The sequence below is a fragment of the Pongo abelii genome, chromosome 8, assembly GCF_028885655.2.
Source record: "Pongo abelii isolate AG06213 chromosome 8, NHGRI_mPonAbe1-v2.0_pri, whole genome shotgun sequence".
Lineage (NCBI taxonomy): Eukaryota > Metazoa > Chordata > Mammalia > Primates > Hominidae > Pongo > Pongo abelii.
Window position 1 is genome coordinate 588783 of NC_071993.2, and position 20574 is coordinate 609356.

The following is a 20574-nucleotide window of genomic DNA, read 5'->3' on the forward strand; positions in this document are numbered from 1 at the left end:
GTCCAGGGAATGTTCTGGATCTCAGACAGATAATGGCTTATCCACTCATAGTAAGTCTTGGTCTTGTTTCACAAGCTATCAAATGCTGCCCAGAAGCAGGAAAAACCCCACAACATGGTGGGGAGGGGCGACCAGCGTGAGTTCTAAGGCCGGACCACCCGGCTCCCCGCTGACAACGTGGCGAGGGGCGACCAGCTTGAGTTCTAAGGCCAGACCACGTGGGTCCCCACTGACAGCATGGCGAGCGGCAAACAGTGCAGGGTCTAAGGCCAGACCACCCGGGTCCCGCTGACAGCGTGGCGAGGGGCAAACAGTGCAGGGTCTAAGGCCAGACCACGCGGGTCCCCACTGACAGCATGGCGAGGGGCAAACAGTGCAGGGTCTAAGGCCGGACCACGCGGGTCCCGCTGACAGCGTGGCGAGGGGCAAACAGTGCAGGGTCTAAGGCCAGACCACGCGGGTCCCCACTGACAGCATGGCAAGGGGCAAACAGTGCAGGGTCTAAGGCCAGACCACGCGGGTCCCCACTGACAGCATGGCAAGGGGCAAACAGTGCAGGGTCTAAGGCCGGACCACCCGGGTCCCGCTGACAGCGTGGCGAGGGGCAAACAGTGCAGGGTCTAAGGCCGGACCACCCGGGTCCCGCTGACAGCGTGGCGAGGGGCAAACAGTGCAGGGTCTAAGGCCGGACCACCCGGGTCCCGCTGACAGCATGGCTTCAGGAGTTTCCTAAACCCTCTGCTCTCCAAGTTTCGTGTCAGTAAAACGCGGTGATAACCGTGGCCACCTCGTGGGATGACGGGATCACACACAGCAACAGCGTCAGCGTCAGCACACGGATTGCTGGGCACGTGGGAGGCCACACTGCCATAGGTCACTCCACGTGAAATCCAAGTCAATTAAAAAAAATAAAATGAAATAAGAATACCCCAAACCTACAGTCCTATAAAGGCCATTAATCCTAGCTATCCTCAAAGACATTGATCAATAAGAAGTCATCCCCCTGCTGCTGACCTGCCTCAGTCCTCACCCTCCAGAAACCCCACATCCACACCAGCCACTGCCTCAGCCCTGACCCTCCAGAAACCCCACATCCACACCAGCCACTGCCTCGGCCCTCACCCTCCGGAAACCCCAACATCCACACCAGCCACTGCCTCGGCCCTCACCCTCCGGAAACCCCAACATCCACACCAGCCACTGCCTCGGCCCTCACCCTCCGGAAACCCCACATCCACACCAGCCACTGCCTCGGCCCTCACCCTCCGGAAACCCAACATCCACACCAGCCACTGCCTCGGCCCTCACCCTCCGGAAACCCCACATCCACACCAGCCACTGCCTCGGCCCTCACCCTCCGGAAACCCCACATCCACACCAGCCACTGCCTCGGCCCTCACCCTCCGGAAACCCCACATCCACACCAGCCACAGGATGAGGGCAGGGAAGGACCAGGACTGTGTCCTGGGAACTTAAACTCTGGAAGCTGAGTCAAATCAGTACTGCTCAAATCTTGTCACCAACGGTCTTGTTAAATTGGGAGATTCCGTCTCTGGGGTTCTCAAGGGAACCTGAGGCTCTGCACCGGGTGAGGTGAGCACTCGTGCTGGAATGAGGTCAGGCAAAGTTCAACTGAATCTGAGGTCGCAGTTGCCTGCGGCTTGGGTCCCGCCGGGAAAGTGACACCAGGGCCCTCTCAGGAGAGTGACGGAGATCCCAGGAGGCAAGCCCAGGCGCAGAGGCTTGTGAACCCAAAGCTTGCTCCAGGGCCAAGAGGGGATGCTGTGCTGACAGCCGTGAGGCAGGCAGCCTTCGAGCTCCTCCAGCTGCCGTCCCGCGGGCTCCCCCAGCCTGCCAGGCTGGTACTCTCACCCCAGCCACTGACAAGAACCCCCATGTTCAACATCTGGACACAGTTTTTCTTGAACATCGGCTTCTGTTTCTCTAGGGTAAATACCCAGGACTGGGGTCACCGGTCCCCACGTTTGTGTGAGTTCAGTTTTGTAAGAAACCACCAAGCCATCTACACTGCGCTGAACTCCAGCATCGCACAGGAGTCCTGGCTGCCTCTGTCCTCACTAGCACCTGGTGTTGAAGACCTCACATCAGCCACTCCAGCAGGGGTGTGAAAAAATTCACCGCAGCTGCAACGCACGTCTCGGTGAAACCAGTCGCACTGAAGGTGATTTCAGATGCTTTCGGACCACACTCTCGTCCTTCTTGACAAAGCACCTGTTCAGGTCTCTGCCCGCTTTTAAGTCAGGTGGTTTGTTCTCTCAGTCACGAGCCTTGGGAGTCCTGTGTGCATTCTGGACACGAGTCCTTTGCTGGCTGCATGATTTGTAGACATCTTCTCCCCGTCTGTAGAAAATGTGTCTCCAATTCCCTAGGGGTGTCTTTTATAGTAAAAGTTTAATTTTGATGACATCTTATCTCCTTGTTATCTTCCCGGTGGGTCATGGTATCACGGCTAAGAGCTCTAACCCTAGGTCAAGACCCCAGGTCTCGACGATTTCCTTTTCTTCTACAGGTTTTCTAGTTTGGCATTTTACGTTCAGGGCTGTGGTCCACCTTAATTTTCATACAGGAATTTCTCCTTGTTTTCACTCTTTTGCATATGGCTGTCTGATAATTCCAGCACCATTTGTTGAAAAGACTCAAATTCCACCGACCTGCTTTTGCGTCTTTGGGTCTATTCTGGACTCCACTCTGTCGGCTGACCCGTGTGTCCATCCCTGAGCATAATTTACTACTTTAGTGGATGTCTCTTTCTGAAAAGTAAGGGAAGAAGCAAAAGCCACACTAGAAATGCTCTAAAGAGATTCTTCCTCTTGTCAGGAGAGCAGAGGCACTGCCCCACACAGAGCTGAGGCCTCAACAGCTCCCAGGTGAGTGCCCAGCTTGTTAGGAGAGCAAAGCCACCACCCCTACGCAGAGGTGAGGCCTCAGCAGCTCCCAGGTGAAACCTTAACACAAGGGGGAAGGCAATTCATTTCAAGGTAGTTACCAAGGGCCACAATGTGAGGCCAGCGTAGCCACGAAAACTGCAATATCACAACAGAATAAAATTCATAAGAACTGCTGAGAAATGTGTGATACGTTACATAAATCACTGTATCCTCAAGATTCTGACGGTTGACCAGAAGAACAGAAATACCTTTCACGGTATAGTTCAAACAGGAGAAAGGTAGGAGTGGTTTCCACACCACACAGGGCCTGCGGGAAACGGACACACTTCCTATAAACGGGAGATCCCGGGAGTGATGTGATAAACCACAGTGAGAGGCACGCAACTGTGAAAGCCGGAGTCGCGGCCTGGGACCCACCACTGAGCCTCTGCGTCCATGAACGACGAGGCTCGAATGTCAGGCCAGGGGCAACCAAGGCAGTTATCAGGGGACAAGAAAACGAGTACATGGTGCAGAGCAAAGGTCTGAAATAGCGCAGCACCTTCAAGTGGGACAAACTGACTCAAAATACAGCTTCTAAAAAAACCACAGCGAGCTGTTCCTCGGATCTGGAAAGGCTAAATGACTAACGCGCACACTGAGCATCTTCTCCCAGAGGCAACCCTGGTGACACAAGGCCCAGCTCCTGCGAACCCGCGCCGAACCTCAGTGAGGAACTTGCTGGTATCTTACGGCATATCGACATGTTCCTTTAAAATCAGGTGTTTCATCAACGATGCAGGTGCCAGCTTTGACTCATTCACATTTCGATTAAACAAGGTAATTTACCCCCTGACCATGCCAGCTAAGAGTTTACCACGACCTTTCAACAGAGCCAGAGGCCATAGTCTGCTCCTACACAACCCTACACCTCTACAAGTTAGACGGGTTTTTACTTTCCATGTCTTCACTTGCCTAGTGCTAGAAAGCAGATTAAAAATAGAAGGAACCCAGAAACGCTATTGAGACTCAAATATCTTGCAGTCATCATCCTGATGACTTAGGCAGGTCCTAAGGTCTCCACCGCACCAGAGCCTGCGAGGTGAAGGGGCCACCTCCCTCCAGCAAGAGTCCAGGAGCAGTGACTGCACCAGCTTCACGGCACGAGAAAACCCCCCTCGGTCTCAGCCTCCAGTCTGTCCCCCGCCAGGTTCTTCTGCCGGTGGTGAGGCCCAAGCTGGGCGGCACATTGGCTCTGACCATTTCCCTTGTCAAGATCAATACTGCAAACACACATCCAATTCATCCTGTCACTAAAAACGAAAGAATCCGCCACCTCCATCACAGATAACACAGTCAGGTTTCCATTACCGGTTTTTGTTTTTTTAGATGGAGTCTCTGCTCTGTCACCCAGGGTGGAGTGTACTGGCGTGATCTTGGCTCACTGCAACCTCTGCACCTCTCGGGTACAAGTGTTTCTCCTGCCTCAGCCTCCCGAGTAGCTGGGATTACAGGTGCCTGCCACCACGCCTGGCTAATTTTCATATTTTCAGTAGAGACGGCGTCTCACCGTGTTGGCCAGGCTGGTCTCAAACTCCTGACCTCAGGTGATTCACCTGCCTCGGCCTCTCAAAGTGCTGGGATTACAGGTGTGAGCCACCACGACCTGCTATTACTGGTGTAATTTCTAAGCCACTCTCTCATACCCACTCCCCTATTTTTTTAAAAACCAGTTTTATGGCTATATTTTTTCCAGGAGAACCAGTTACCCATTTGAAGTACAAATAAGACACCATGTTTAAAAACCAAAAATGCCAATTTGCACAGAAGTTTCCAAATACCCAGTCGATTTGAGCCTTGAGAATAAGATCAAGCTGTTGGCTAAATACAACTTCCCTTTTCATCTGTCTGCCTGTGACTTAAGACACAAGGATGAAGCCACAAGCCAGGGACATAAAGGCAGGAGCCACCAAGGCAGCCGAGACTCCAAATAAAAGCTCGAGGGACCAACACAAAGGTACCACACCTCGCACACCCTCCTCTCCTTCCTTTTCAGAACTTCCAGAGGATGAAACAGGGACCTCCTCAGACGTCCCACGGTGCAGGCGGCCAGAGGGGAAGGCAGCGGTGGCGGCCTGAATGAGGCAGCCAGGAAATCTCATTCCAAACAGCAGAAATTCTCCACGTGCTTTACATCTTCTGTCTCTGAAGAACTATGCGAGTCTAACAGTCACTAGAAAACCATCTTCAAGTGTCATTTCACATTTCAAGCGAAGAAAACAGTGGCAGGGCATGAGGGAGACACATTCATAGCCATGTGTTCTGGGGTATCAAACAGGAGGGTTTTTCTCTGTTATAAACGTATAATTAGACATTCTCAGATTTCTGTATAATTGGTATACTTCCTAATTAGCAGAAATATTAATAAAAAGTGAATTCCAAGTGTAATAATCGGAGGACCCGTTCAGATGACTTCAGGTTCTGCTGTGTTTCGACTTAAGAAAATGGCTCTGTGTATTGGTAACAAGGCGTGACAGTCTGTGTGGCTGTCATCAGGGCTCATGTTGGCTCCATAGCAGAGGATGTTATACCGCCACATTATCTTCTACAAAAGATCCTGAAAAAATGAAGGCTGAGTAGACATACACACCCTCCCAAAATAATCCACATGTCCATCGATACGAAAACAGATGAATTATGGTTTGTTCCCATCATGGGATATTCCTCAACAATGAAAATAAACTATAGCCACAGGTGCCAACTAGGATAAAAAAATATATTTTTAAATATTTTTAAAATGCTTAAAGTGAACTGACGAGGTGGAATTCCTTGATTACAGGTGTCTGCTTAAAAAGGGTACTGTTCTGAATCCTGTGATTTAGAAATGATAATTAGCAACCCTGTTCAGGGGCACATCTAGAAAAAAGCAAAATAATAACTACACTATTTTAAATTCTTTGTAAATTACAACTATTACTATGAAAATTCTAAAAATGTGAAATTTTTCCCAACTGTTCCTTTAACAAGCTTCACAATAAATGCCATGAAAATATAGCTCCAGTTAAGTTAGTAGAATGGAAACCTGAAGATGTACAAGCCGCCCCTGCCTCGCTATCTACACATCGTGTAGAAATCTGAGAGCAGGTATGACACTGCAAGGCTCAACCCGACTTATTTGGAAACTTCTGTGCAAACTGGCATTTTTGGTTGTTAAACATGGTGTCAGTGTTATTTGTACTTCAAACAGGTAACTGTTTGGTTCTCTTGGAAAAAATACAGCCATAAAACTGGTTTTAAAAAATATATATATGGAAGCGGGTATGAGACAGAGTAGCTTAGAAATTATGCCAGTAGCGGCCGGGAACGGTGGCTCATGCCTGCAATCCCAGCACTGAGAGGCAGGCCCCATGCCTTTGAGGGCGCTGGTCTCCTCTGCCGCCTTCCTGCTGGGGCGCTGGTCTCCTCTGCCGCCTTCCTGCGGGACCAACCCCAGGACACTCACTGGGTTTCCATCCCTGCCTCATTCAACATTCCCCAGGGTGGTCTCATCCTCGTCTGGGGCTCAGCTCTGCCCCAGTTTCCTAAATCTCTGCCTTCAGAGCCTGAAAACACCCATACCCAGGGTAACCCTAAGTCCACGTTTACCCCAGAGAGTTCCAATTTTATATCTGTTTTCCCAACATCACCTTAGTGATAATTTATCCTGTAAATTCCAACTGCCTTCAGCACCTCACCCCCGCTGTCTCCCAGCAGACCCCACACCCGGGTCTGTGCTTGCCGCCCTGCTCTGCCCACACGGGGACCCCCCTCGCTTTCTTGAGGAATCAGCTGGTGATCATCTCCTCATGGAAGGCTGCCCTGACTTCCAAACCTCTCCAACAAAGGCAGGGGCCCTCCCTCGGTACTTCCCCCAAAACCCGGGCCAAGCATGAAGACGGCACAGACCCTAGCTGTGCCTGGAATGCCATGAGCAGGGTCCCCAGATGCTCTGCACATGGCCCGGGGCACTGCCTGAACACAGCAAGTGCTGAAGAAATAAAACCGACGTGCACTGACCGCCGATAGGGCCTCCTTTACCATCCACATCCGTCTCCCCTCTGGACAGTAAAACCCACAAGAAAGGGAGAGCTTGTCTCACTCATCTTCAAACTCCCAGGGTCACCCTGGCAGGTAAAGAGGACTCGAATGTCTTCTGAAGGAAGCAGCTGGTTAGCTGCCGAGTTAAAGGGCCTCTGAAATTCAGAGCTCTGCGTAGGAGTCCAGCACACTTTATCATGGATCACTCCAACCACGGCGGAACTGGCCGTGGAACCAGTGCCAACCAATCCAGGGTGTGTTCACTGTTTCTCCGTTCATTATCACAACTCACTCTCACAGAGCAGCTGTGCACAGACCCTCAGACGTTTACGCAGAGCGGGATGAGAGGTGCTGACAGCGCCGACTCACGTGAAGGTCCCGGTGCAGACTGGGAGAGAACGACCAGACACGAACCCAGGGAGAGCGCAGACCTTGTGTTAAGTCGGCCCCGTGTAAACAGCACTCCTGCCAGGCCCTTTCCTATCTGCACAGCTTCTACGAATTCAACTCTCGCACCTGACACCTAAGAATACTGCACAACCCCACGTGAAACTCCCCACTTACCTCCCAAAATGACCCGGCACGGCCGAGTACAAACCATTTCAACGTAAGGGAACTGGAGGGCACGTGGTGCTTTCTCGAGTCCCTGCTGCTTCCTGACAGGAAGGCCCAATGCTTCACACCCCTAGTGAAGGGTGGGTCTTATCGGCCCCCCTCAGTCAAGAAAACCCATGTTCACTTTCTTAAGACCACACACAACCCAGCCGCAAAGCAGGACGGAATCTTGACTCTCCCGGTTCAGGTCATGTCGAGTTTACGGACCTGCTGCTGTGGACACTGCAGGAAATGATGAGCCTGATTCAGGCTTTGACCTGGAGCTAATTAGCATTAGCTAATTTCACTTCCCAGGACCAACTTCCAAGGCCTGCAAAGCCAGAGAAGGGAGAGGAGACGGAATACACCCTCACCCCAGACCTGCTGCAAGCACGCGCTTCTCAGATGCGTCCCAAGGTGCACAGCATGTCTGATGCCCATTCACGTCCACCGACCCGCAGGTCTTCTACATGGCATCGGCCTCCTGGGCACTCTGGGGACAAGAAGTAAAATGGCAAGTTCCCTCTGCAGCAAAGGCGAGGTGCAGGGACCACATGGAATCAAACTGACCTTTTTCTGACAGTCTCAAAACAGAAGGAAAATACCGTACAGCCAACATCCCCTCGCGCGGGTTTACTCACCTGTGACTCATGGGCCATGACAGAAAACTTCAGGTTCTTATTGGTTCCCATTTTCCCCATCCAGGAAGCCTTTGGTTTTAATATACGAACTTGCCATTTTGTAGGCCAAAAGCAGCCAAATATTGGCAATTTCCTATGGTTCAACTGAATCAAGTATGACCCACGACCTTTTGTGAAACCATGAAAAGGTGCGCATCTCAATGTGTGTTTCCAGACTGTGGCTTTGTTCCTGAAGCACTAATTCTTCTCACTCAGGATTTTAGACACTGAAGAACAATCATCAATATCCCACCAAGAAAACTGAAAGAATGAAATGATTTTGCATCCACCCTGGAGCCTTTTTAGAACAAGGCAGGACACAAACTTTTAAAAAGCTGCAGTTGTCCCTCCGTCTACACAGGGACATCAGTTCCAGGACACCCCAAGTTTACCCAAATCTATGCGTCTGCAGGCCCCGCGCCCACCCTGTGGAACTGCATGTAGGAAACGTCGGCCCTTCACAAAGCCAGGTTTTTTCAATAAGGGTTTGGTTGGAAAAAAAAAGTTTAAGTGATCCTTCAAAGCTCAAACCCATGTTGTTCAGGGTCAGCCGCATTTACTACTTGTGTCATAATCTGAGGCCTGAAAGCCATCATTCTCGATACCTTAACATGACAGTTAACAAACTAACTGTTCTGATTAGAAAGAGGAGGAAAAAGCTTATTTTTAAGCCGACAGTGAGTGGACGCTGCTACGGTGAACAGAGAACAGACGTAAGTAAGCACACCAAGGCTGGGGTGACTGCCTGTGCTCAGACCCACTAAGGCCTGTCCCTCCGCCTCCCTCTGCTCAAAGGGATAACTCCTTCCCCACGGCTAAAGGACCTTTTTTAAAGATTCACGCATGAAGTGCTATGAAAAGGTGAAAGGTCACAGATAACATTTTAAAAAATAACAGTAACATAAGTGTTTAACAAGCCCATTATAATAAGCATTTAACAAGCCCATTGTAAATGATAAAAAACGATATTAAGTTGCTGGGTGCGGTGGCTCATGCCTGTAATTCCCAGCACTTTGGGTGGCCGAGGTGGGTGCATCACCTGAGGTCAGGACTTTAAGACCAGCCTGGCCAACATGGTGAAATCCCATCTCTAATGAAAATTAGCCAGGCGTGGTGGCGGGTGCCTGTAATCCCAGCTATTTGGGAGGCTGAGGGAGGAGAATCACTTGAACCCGGGAGGGAGAGGTTGCAGTGAGCCGAGATCATGCCATTGCACTTCAGCCTGGGCAATGAGTGTGAAACTCTGTCTCAAAAAAAAAAAGTTAAGTTTTCCTTCCAATGAACCTATCATTCCACCACCGAGCTATCCTATAGGTACTTATTCAGCCATAAGATATATCACAGGAGATGTAGGTGAACAGGACAGAGTTCCTCCCTGAAAGAAGGCTGCACCCCAAGGAAGGAAGGCACACACTCCGAATGGAATCGGCATAGGGAACAGATGGTGCGGAGGTGGAACTGGCTTCACAGAGCACCCGCTCAAGCATCTGAAATAAGGAGCCGTTGGTGGCATCACCTTCTGCGCCTGAGCTGGGGTGGTGGGGAGCCTGTCATCACCACTACCGCCTGGGACAAAGACCCCCAGAACCACACAATGAGCTTACAAGCTCACCAAGGCGATGACTGAGCAATGCGCATGGTGTGATGTGAACATGCAGACGTGAGGGCCACACGTGGCGCTGGTTTTGTGCATCGACCTGAGCAGGCCCCCAGGGTGCCCAGGTGGCTGGTTCTGCATTATTTCTGCGTGAGATGTGTGTTTGCCTCTGGACTGAGTGGAGACTGAGTGGAGACCCATCCTCACCAGTGTGGGGGGCATCACCCTGTCCACCCAGGGCTCTAGGGCTCGAGTAAAACAGCAAGGCGGGAAAGGCTGGGCTCGCTCCACCTGTCTGCCTGCAGACCAGTGGCATCCGTCTTCTGCCCCCCGTGCTCCTGGGTCTCAGCTCCTCAGACCTGGGTGCGATCTGCACCCCTCCGCTTCTCAAGCCTTCGAGCCACACCCTCCCAGGCCTCCAGCTTGCAGGCAGTGGGTCCTGGGGCTTCTTGGCCTCCGTAGCCCCTGCAGCAAACTTCCCCCTGGACACACGCACACCAGGCTGGCTCTGTCTCTCTGGAGAGCCCTGACTAAAAGCCGGCCCTAGAAGTGGTCTTCAGAGTTTCCTTCTAGCCCCAGGATCCCAACGCCCCTCCTACAATTCTAGGTGTGTAAAGGTGAATGGAGACCAGTGGACTGAGGTGTGTGCCAAGGACATGCTGGGTAGCAGCGCTGGGCAGGAGTGCAACTAACGCTGTCACTATGCAAAGAATCCATGTCGCTTGCCACAGAAATGAGAACAGTGAAGATTCCTTCAAACAGAAATGAGTTTGTTTCATGATTTGCTCCTAATACATAAGAAATCATAAAAATAGGCCTATTAACAATTACATAAGTCTTTAGAGGCTCCTGAACTACTTCTGTCCCTTCGTGTTTTTATACAAAATAAGCCTGAGGTTAAAGAGAACAACGTCACTGGCCACAGCTGGGGCCACGCGAGGACACAGCTTACACCCATGAGGTCCTGGGGGTCCTGAGTCCTTTCCTATTTATGGAAATACGGGAGAAACCGGGAGGTCTGAGCGTGGACCTGGCCATGCCCCCAGGGGCCAAGGAAAGCACCCGTCTGTCCCCACTCTTCCCTCCACCCCGCAGTTCCCTCCCTACCCGGACTCTGGGGCTGACACGACTCATGCACTCAGCAGCGCCATCATTAAACGTTTAGCTTTGCATCCTCTAACCACCGCTGGACCTGCAGTCAACACAAGTCTGCAGGACACGCGTGGACAAGGCTGATGGATCACGGCCTCCCACGAGGAAGGTGCCGGGCAAAGAGTCGGAGACACCAGGGATGGAGCAGCACTCACCGGGGGAGGTGAAGGCCGGCACTGGCCACCACCAAGGGCCTCCCTTCCCACTCCAAGGGCAGCTGCGATCACATTTCCCATCGCACCAAGAGACCCCTGCGTTGAGCACAAATCTTTCCAACCTTCGAATCAATGAAGAATCACAACATGGACATTCCCTCAATCCAAATGGCCAGCCCACAAAACTGACATGCAATCATCATACACATTTCCTGTGGGAAAGGCAGTCTCAGTCCCTGAGGCCTCGCGACAGGGGTGGGGGAGCATCATGGGGAGATGCCCCAGCCTGACTCCTCCCCCCACAGCTCCTCTTCCCTCTGCCCCTCACCCCACCCCTCCTCACCCCCTCCTAGCTTCAGAGGCTCCTTCCTCAAATTCTTTCCCCTTGATGAAATCATTCGTTCCCCAAATACAAAGCAATTAAAGTCATGAGAGCTCAAGAGGAAATCCACACCGTGGCTTGTGTTTTAGAGTCTCCTAAGTTTGAGAATAACCAAGCAAGAATCTTTGGCACCTGAACGTGGTCTGAAAGCATCTGACTAGAATGCCTGGCCCTGACCCGGAGTGGGTCGTGGGTGTCTCGGACATCTTTGTAACTCTGCACCAATTATTTTGAAACATCACTAGCAGAATAGAACCATGTGAATAGTTACTTTTCTGTTAAAAGCAGAAAAGACTCCCTCAAGGAACATCCTTCCAACAACGAGTTTCTGCATCGAGCCTTTCAGGCACAGGCACGGCCCCCGGGCCCACCTCCCTCAGCCTTGCGTCATAAAGCGGCGAAGACAGTGTGGAATATAGGAAGTGAGGGAGTCAGTCCCTCACAAAACGGGCTCCAGAAGCCACAGCCACTGTCCCAGCGTGGGAGCCAAGTTAGAGACCCAGAAACCCCAGCGTTCCCAGGGAGGAGAGCAGAATAATGCCATTTCCCCCTAGTTTAGGGAGACAGCACCCCACATCCTCTGGTCTCAACAGAATGGTTTGAATGAATCCACCACACACAGAAAGTGGGCTAAAGGCTTACTAAGACACCCATTTAAATACCCGGCAAAAACATGTTAAAGAAACACAGATAAGTGAGGTTCTCCTATTATCCTCTCCATGAAATATTTAGAAACAAATCCAGCAAGCAATCTCTTTGCAATCAAAAGACCAATTCAGAGTTGCAGATTAAAAATCAAGATACAACTGAACCCTTACTAGACCAAGAACAAACCAAGTTCCACGGAAGTATAATCACGTCACCATTTCCCAGTCGAAGGAAGCAGCAGTGGTCATCCGACCAGCTGTTCACTCATGGGTCAGTGAACGAGGCCCTCAACCAACTGTTCACTCGTGGGTCAGTGAACAAAAGGCAATGCTGTTCAGGACAATGATGAGATGTTAACCTGAAAAGGGCAAAATCGGAGAGGCTGGAGGGACCTTCCAGGTAACCCAGCACCCTCAATGGACAGGACTCCCATGGGGCCACAGAGCCCAGAGCTCCAGTGCATTCGGGGCAAGCACTCAACTGCAACCCTGATGTCCCAACGCCTTCTGCGTCTCTGCCCCATCACAGGGAGTCCGTGAATGCTAAGGAAATGTAATGCATTTCACAATACATTTAGATTTTTAGCATGAAATGCAAACTGGAAATTAAAGATAAACAGTGAGAAACTTTGGGAATTAACCAAATACAGTTCACTGAATGCCCAAACTCAAAGCTAGTCTCCAAGAGGTGATAAGTGGGTGTGGTGGCTAATGTCTGTAATCCCAGCAGTTGGGGAGGCTGAGGCAGGAGAATCACTTGAGCCTGGAAGGTTGGAGTTGCAGTGAGCTGTCACTGCACTGCTGCACTCCAGCCTGGGCAACAGAGCAAGACTGTCAAAAAAAAAAAAAAATGTAAGGGACATCAAATTAATTCGGCCACACCCCCTTTTAAATTTTCATTTGAGTACATGGAGTGATCTAGTCCCTTTTTCCCTTGCAATACATGAATAATCTAACAAATAATTAAATGGTTATTTCAGGGAAAAAGCTAAAAATCATTTTAAACTTCCTTCCACGGAACAGTTTGTTTTTTGTTTTTTTGAGTCTCGCTTTGTCACCCAGGCTGGAGTGCAGTGGTGCAATCTCGGCTCACTGCAAGCTCCGCCTCCCGGGTTCACGCTATTCTCCTGCCTCAGCCTCCCGAGTAGCTGGGACTACAGGCGCCCGCCACCACGCCTGGCTAATTTTTTGTATTTTTAGTAGAGATGGGGTTTCACCATGTTAGCCAGGATGGTCTCGATCTCCTGACCTCGTGATCCGCCCACCTCGGCCTCCCAAAGTGCTGGGATTACAGGCGTGAGCCACTGCGCCCAGCCGGAACAGGATATTCTTAGTCATCTCTATCTGCTTTATGATAAATGTGGTGTTCAGCTTCACATGTCTACAATATGGTTTTTGTTAAATAGCGTTTATGTAGACAGGCAAGAGAAAAACACTTGGTTTACGTAGAGGCAACAGAAGACACATCTTAACAGAAAAGGGAAAAGATACCACTGTGTGGATCACCCGGAAATTGTCCTCATCTTGCCCACACACAGAAAACACCCAAGCACGTGCCTAGTGTCCAACAGGAGCACAGAAAGGACAGGGGTCTCTCAAGTTAATGACTAGCTCCACTTGTCTCCGCCACATGACAAAATCCGCACAGCAACTTCGGCATGTTTCATTCACGATTCCACGGAAATCAGGCTGAAGAACTTAGAAATGTTTTGCCTACCTTTAAAATCCAAGTGTAGGACTCATAGAAATAAACACTTTATTATGGGTTCACTTAACTTTTCCAGATTTTTACTTGGAGAAACCTATAAAGTTCTTGTCAGTTACATCCTTCAGTTTTTCAATAATTTTAAAATGCAAAGGTCGGGCAAGACTAGTAAAGAGGTAGACACATACGGCTGGGTGCGGCGGCTCACGCCTGTAATCCCAGCACTCGGAGGACGAGGCAGGTGGATCATGAAGTCAGGAGATCAAGACCATCCTGGCTAACACAGTGAAACTCCATCTCTACCAAAAATACAAAAAATTAGCCAGGTGTGGTGGCAGGCGCCGGTAGTCCCAGCTACTCGGGAGGCTAAGGCAGGAGAACGGGACGAACCCGGGAGGCGGAGCTTGCAGTGAGCCGAGATCACGCCACTGAACTCCAGCCTGGGTGACAGAGCAAGACTCCGTCTCAAAAAAAAAAAAAAAAAAAAGGAGGTACACACATACATGCCAAGTTCTTCTCTCAAAGCAGCGGGCCTTTTTTTTAAGATTCCATATGTAAATGTGGTTGTCATCCTGCTTTTGAGGAGAGGGGACTAGCTGTGTTTTAAGCATGAACAGACTTTCCTCCATGCACCGAGGATGCACCATGGGGGACAGTGCTGCCGCTGCCTCCCCAGTCTCTGCTCATTGTGGGCAGGGGGAGCTCATCTGTCTCTTATGTACACCTCAAGAGGCCAGGTGTGCAGGAGGGGGCCTTCCAGGACTCGTTCTAGGCCTTAGCAGGGCAGGCAGTGCCTCATGCCGGCGGGCATCCAGCAGCAAGGGGGTCTGCACTTCACTCCCCAGGCCCAGCCCCAGACAGAGGGGAAAGAGGAATCTGTATTGTAACTAACGTGTATTTATGGGCACACAGAGACCCTGTAGTGCAAGGCACAGAACTAGAAGGAATCGTGGAAATAAGAGGGAAGACATTTGGTTACGACTGGCAGAGCCACCCCCAAGCCTCGGCACTTCCTTCCGGAGCCCTCAGTGACCAGGCTCCTCCAGAGTCACTGCCGCTGCCTTGCCCAGCTCATGTCAGGGCAGATGGTAACACAGCCTCAGCACAACCTCCCACTCCTTCCTCAGCCAGCCCAGGGGATGAGCTGCTAATAAGTGTCCCAAAGCCTGAATGTGGGAACATGGAGGTGACTGAGCAGAAAGGGGGACGGCCACGACAGCCCAGGGTGTGCGGATGCTCCCGAGCGACCCCACAGCCCTCTCCACCTTAAAGAGGGTTTCCGGATGCTCCTGAATGACCCAACAGCCCTTTCCACCTTAAAGAGGATGGCCCACGGTGTGCAGATATTCCTGGGTGCCCCAGAGCCCTTTTCACCTTAAGGAGATTTTCAGTCTCATTTCAGTCTCCAAACTATTCAGTGAGGTTGGAGGAGTATCGTTGTGGACAAACACTGATTGGCACCAAGTAAGGGCAATTTTATAACCATGTCTCAACCATAAGAGAATCAGGTCTTTGGCCATCTGGTCAAAGCTTTTTCTGTAACAAAGTTGGATAATTAAGTTGAACTTAGGTTTTCCAAAGCTTGTTACAGAAACCAGATCTTCCCAGGTGTGGCTCTGTGGTGTCACGTGCACACATGGGTAGCCAGCCTTGCCAAGACTCACAGCACATTCCATGTTCACCTGAGAAGGCTGCTCAGTCGATCGTTGAGGGCTCTGGCGTACTCTGAAATGAATTTGCCACTTCAGCCTACACTCTTTTCTCCCTTGTTTGGTTAAGGAAAACCAAAAGGCACAATTTGTTTTGGCCAATCGCCTACTGCACCCAACTGCAGAGGTTTTAATTATAGTACTTTCATTGCATCACAGAAAGCAAAGTCATACAGATAAACTCATTACCCCTCCAAAGGTTCAGTAAATCTCTAGAAAATCAGGCAAAAATTTTAAGAAGCGACATTAAGGTTTACAACACTCAAAATTTAAAACTACATCCATGCTTCAAAAACCACCATTCCCATTTTAGATGTCCAAATGCATATGTGAAAGAAAGAAACGTGCTAAGTGTGTTTTTTGTAATCTTACGGACAAACTGCCGCTTTAAAACGGCACTGGTTCCCAGCTCCAGATGGATGTGGTGGGTCGGCTCACTCGATTTCAATCCCACCTGAAGCTGGGCAACTAAAAATGCATTCCCAGACTCCAGGGCACGAGAGTTCCCACTTCTGGAAACAGCCTAGAATGCAGACTTGCAGCAGAGACTTCCTTCCTGTCCACCCTAACTGTCCTCTGTGGAAGGCAACGGATCAAAGGCAAGTCTATCCCGTAAGCAGAACTGCACCACGAATGGCCATTTCAAGGTGGGAGGCGCCCACTGCTCTGACTGCAGGTCTGCCGGCATCTCAGGGCCAGCCGAAACTGTTCTCTCCTTCACAGGGGAAGGGGAAACAAGCCCAGGAGGAAGCCGCTGGGGATACAGGCGATGGGGTGGCTAATCAGGGATCAGAGGTTTCCTCAGAGGCTGCCTGTTCTCCAGAGGGGCCTCAGGCTTGGGTAAGGAGAGAAAAGGAGGAACCAAGATTTGGCTAACACGTGTTTTGCTCTGATTGATCAGTGGGAACGGGCAGTTTAGCTAATCACTTATGAGGCAGAGAATGGGTGTTTGAAGGCGAGTCTGGCCTTGCCCTTGGTAAAGGATCACCTGCAAGTCAGCCTAAGCCACATGGGAAGGGGCTTTTTGCAGTAAATAAGGTAGGGGTGGGGGGGGGATGTCTTAACCATCACTGTTTTACAGGATCTCAGGGCTCAGGCAACGTTCAGTATTGTCATACGCCAAGGTTTTTACAGTCTGAAGAAAACTCCTGCAGTCCTAAGGTGTCAGTTCTCAAAGCCCTTAAGTTCCTCCTGCTGATTCCCAGAGGGTGTCTGCTTCTTGCACCGAACCCCAACTTGCACAGGCACCTGCGTCTTCCTCCTGCAGCAAATGCGGCTGAGAAGGCTGTGGCTCTGCAGCAGTAATGATGCCATTGCAGCCCTAACACCACAGCAGAGCAATGGCTCTGGCCTGAATGTCGGCCCCCAAAACCTCACACTGAAACAATCTCCCATGGGATACGTTAAGAGGTGGGGCCTTTGGGAGGCCCTGCTCTTCGACTCAGGTTGGTGTCCTTGTTGGGAGGCCTGAAGGAGCCCTCCTGCTCCTCCCGCCATGTGAGACCCGGTGAGTTGTTGCCCTCTGTGAGCAGCAGACCCTGGGGCACCAGCTCTGCAGGTGCCTCGACCTTGGCCTTCCCAGCCTCCAGAGCTGTGAGCAGTCAATGTCTTTACAAATCACCCAATCTACAGCAGCCCAGACAGTAATGTTACAACATTAGTCACTTTCTCAGTGGGCCAGAGGCCTCCCGTGCGCCACCACCGTAAAGCAAGAACTCCCTGGAGGATGGAAAGGGGGTTCACAAGGAATTCTACCTAGAACCAGGGTGTCGATCCTTTTTTGCAGAAAGATAGCTGGGCCATGGCAGGAAACTACGGGGTGGGTGAGGCCAGACAGCAACATGTCACCTGCTTGTCTAAGCTTCAGTCTCCCGCCTCTCAACACGAGAGTGGTGATAACACCCCTCACCCAAGCTGTTGGGGGAGGCAAGAGTGCTGGGTGATTAACTATTGTTAGCTCCATAGAAATTAGGCAAAGAATCTGCCCTACGTCTTATAAAACCAAACCAGCCCAGAAATTCCACATCACCACTAATTTGCATGGGAAAATGCTAGATTCTCATATGTAAGTTCTGGCATGTCATTTGTATTAATAAAGTTTGTAGAGTTTTCACATACTAAGTATATAAAACAGGAAAATAAATCATGCAATTTGGAGGCTGAGGCAGGAGAATCACTTGAGCACAGGGGACGGGGGTTGCAGTGAGCCCAGACTGCACCACTGTATTCCAGTCTGGGTGACAGAACAAGACTCCATCTCCAAAAAAAAAAAACTGTCCAACTGTCTGTTCTGCCATCGTTTGCGTCTATGATTTCCCACAAACCATCTCATTATATTTTAGGCTACACAAAAGGCTGATATAATAGGGTTACTTTTCAAAGGTTTGAAGGTGAAGAATAGATACAATGCATTAACTTCCTATTGCTGCTGCAACAAATTACCACAAACGCAAAACTCCTCTCACAGCCCTGGAACTCAGTCAGGAGTCCTGGGGCTGAAGTCAGGGGATCAGTAGGCTGCATTCCTGCCTGGAGTCTCCCAAATCATAGAGGCCACCATGCAGCTTGGCTCACAGCCCCACAGCCCTCCGACCACTGCCCTGGCCTCAGCCCCACACCCCTCCAGCCACTGCCCTGGCCTCAGCCCCACACCCCTCCAGCCACTGCCCCACCCTTGGCCCCATGCCCCTCCGGCCCCTGCTCCCTCATCAGCCCCGCAACACCACCCCAACCCCCAGCCCTGCCCTCAAGCCCCGCACCCCTCTGGCCTCTACCTCATCCTCAGGTCTCCTCTGAGGCAGACCCTTGTACTCCCTTCTCATCAAGGCATGTGTGAGGACACTGGACCTACCTGGACAATCCAGGGTCCTCCCCCATCTCACTGTCTGTTATGCAGTCACATCTCCAAAGCGTCTTTTGCCATGTAAACTTCATTACACTAACATAAGCATTTAACAGGTCCATTATAATGTAAAAATTGCCATTGTTTTCCTAATGAACAGATCAGTCACCCATGTAACCTATAAATATTTGACTACTAAATATACAATACTATAGGAGACATAAAGATGAGGAAGACGGTTCCTCCCTGAAAGACGAGTGGACCCTAGATGTGGAGGGATGAACACATTCTGAACAGAATCAACATAATACATTTGAGTCAGACAGGCCAAGCAGTAAGACTTTCAAAAAAGCAACCAGAAAGTACGTACCATGTACCTGTAGTTCACAGCTGAGCCTGGCATCACGAGCGCAAGCGTGCAGACACGCGCCCTGGGCCCAAGTTTAAGATCAAATATAAGGAGCTTTCAACTTTAGTATTTAACTGGATCTTATTACAAAACAGCCTCTCTTGATTATAGTTTTTATCCAAAAAGTTCTCTGTAATTAAAGAAATTAATTTTCCCCTAAAAGACATTTGTCAATCTATTGTCCCATATAAACTAAATGGGTATATTAAAGAAAAAAGACAAATGTTTAATTTAGGGGGTTTGCCTATGATTTGGATAGGCATGATTTTCTCCTGGCCAAGCAGGGAGCAGCCAGACCAGACTGGAGCGAAGGAAAAGCAAATTTCCACTCTGACCTCGGCTGGGCACCCGAGTTTCTGTCAGAAGTGGCTGTGGTGCTTCCCACACACCAGCCTCTGACAAAACTCAGCCCAAGGGTGCGGGAAAAGGCCGTCTACTTCCGAAAGATCTATAAAGTGCAGACACATCAAAAGCTTCAGAAGACTATAAAGCACCAAGGAGACCACTGCACACTTGGGGTTTACAGAAAATGGTCAGCATCATGCGTGCCTGAGGTCCAGGGTCGGCTCCCAGCTGCCGCGATGCCGTGAGCGCAGCCCTGGCTTCCCCTCTGATGCAGAGCTGGTCACTCCGCCGGCAGCACTCAGAGCTCAGAACATTCTAGATGAAAGCAACGTGTTCCTTTTAAAATGGGGAACCGGGGCAGCAGAACTGAAGCTCTACGACTATCTCAACTACTGGGTTTTGGAGACACATTAGGAAATCGTGAGACTCCAAATCTCAATTTCATACAGATTCCGGATTCACTGCAGGTTCCAGAATTTCCTGAAACATTCTTTCCATTTGTCACTCGCGATTCCCTTGCCCAAGCTAATAAAATTCCTTACAGGAAAAACTACCATAAGCACCACCACAAATAAGATCAACTGATGCCCGCCCTTCGCACCAAATATATAAACTGTTACACAAGACTCTGCTGGAGAAAGCTCTCAGCTGAAGCCGAATCCATGAGACTTCATTATCCCCATTTTAGATTGAGCGTGAAGACTATCAGCAAACCAGGGCCCCAGTGTGAAGCAGAGAACAGATCCCTGACGCCTGCCTGAACATTTCATTCCCACCTCTGTCTTGGATATTGATCACTCTCAGAACTACTCAATCACCCACATTTGCAGGTCATTTATCCAGCCACCAGGATAGCACAATTATGCAATAAAAATGCCTTCTCAGGGCTTTCTATGATACTCAACAAGCAAGCTCAGAAGGCTGGGTAAGGCCAAGAAAGGGGGAAGCGTCCTCCAAACAGACAAAAACCAAAGAAAACCACGCAGAGAGACTCTCCGGAGAGGAGACACGGAGCCCGCTGCAGCCTTTCAGGCTGCACCATTTCCACAGATGCATCCTGCTGGGCGCATCTGAAAGGTCCCACTTGCCAGACGTTCCCCCCCACTTCCGGCTCCTGTAAGACTCTGCAGCCCCACTCCACGCCGGGGTCCGACTGCGCAAGTCTTCCTGACGAGAACCCTGGAGCCTGCGCAGCGTGGAGACCGGGAAGCACCAAAGATACAGAAACCCACCAACCCGTTCTCCTCGCGCTGCTTTCTGGGTTCTAAGTTGTCCTCAGAACGAGTCCTGCATAAATCCTGGGCTGGGGTCCAGCCACGGCCCAGCAGCGCCCGGCTCATGGCCTCCACCACCCCACAGAGGACCACTGAGGCCCCAGCACGCTCGCCCAAG

At 50.5% G+C, this 20574-nt stretch overlaps 1 protein-coding gene across 12 annotated transcripts in view; it reads right to left on the reverse strand.

Annotated features, from left to right (window-relative positions):
* The window catches only part of DIP2C (disco interacting protein 2 homolog C), a 407784-nt gene that overhangs the window by 301474 nt on the left and 85736 nt on the right, over positions 1-20574 (reverse strand). Inside the window, exon 1 of one of the 12 annotated variants that reach the window (XM_063727462.1) lies at positions 20419-20432. The exons of 10 other annotated variants lie outside the window; for them this stretch is intronic. The gene's annotated coding sequence lies outside the window, so the exon portion shown is untranslated. Of the gene's footprint in view, positions 1-19802; positions 19819-20418; positions 20433-20574 lie in introns of those variants that run through there. One more of the 12 variants, XM_063727461.1, reaches the window with a different exon arrangement.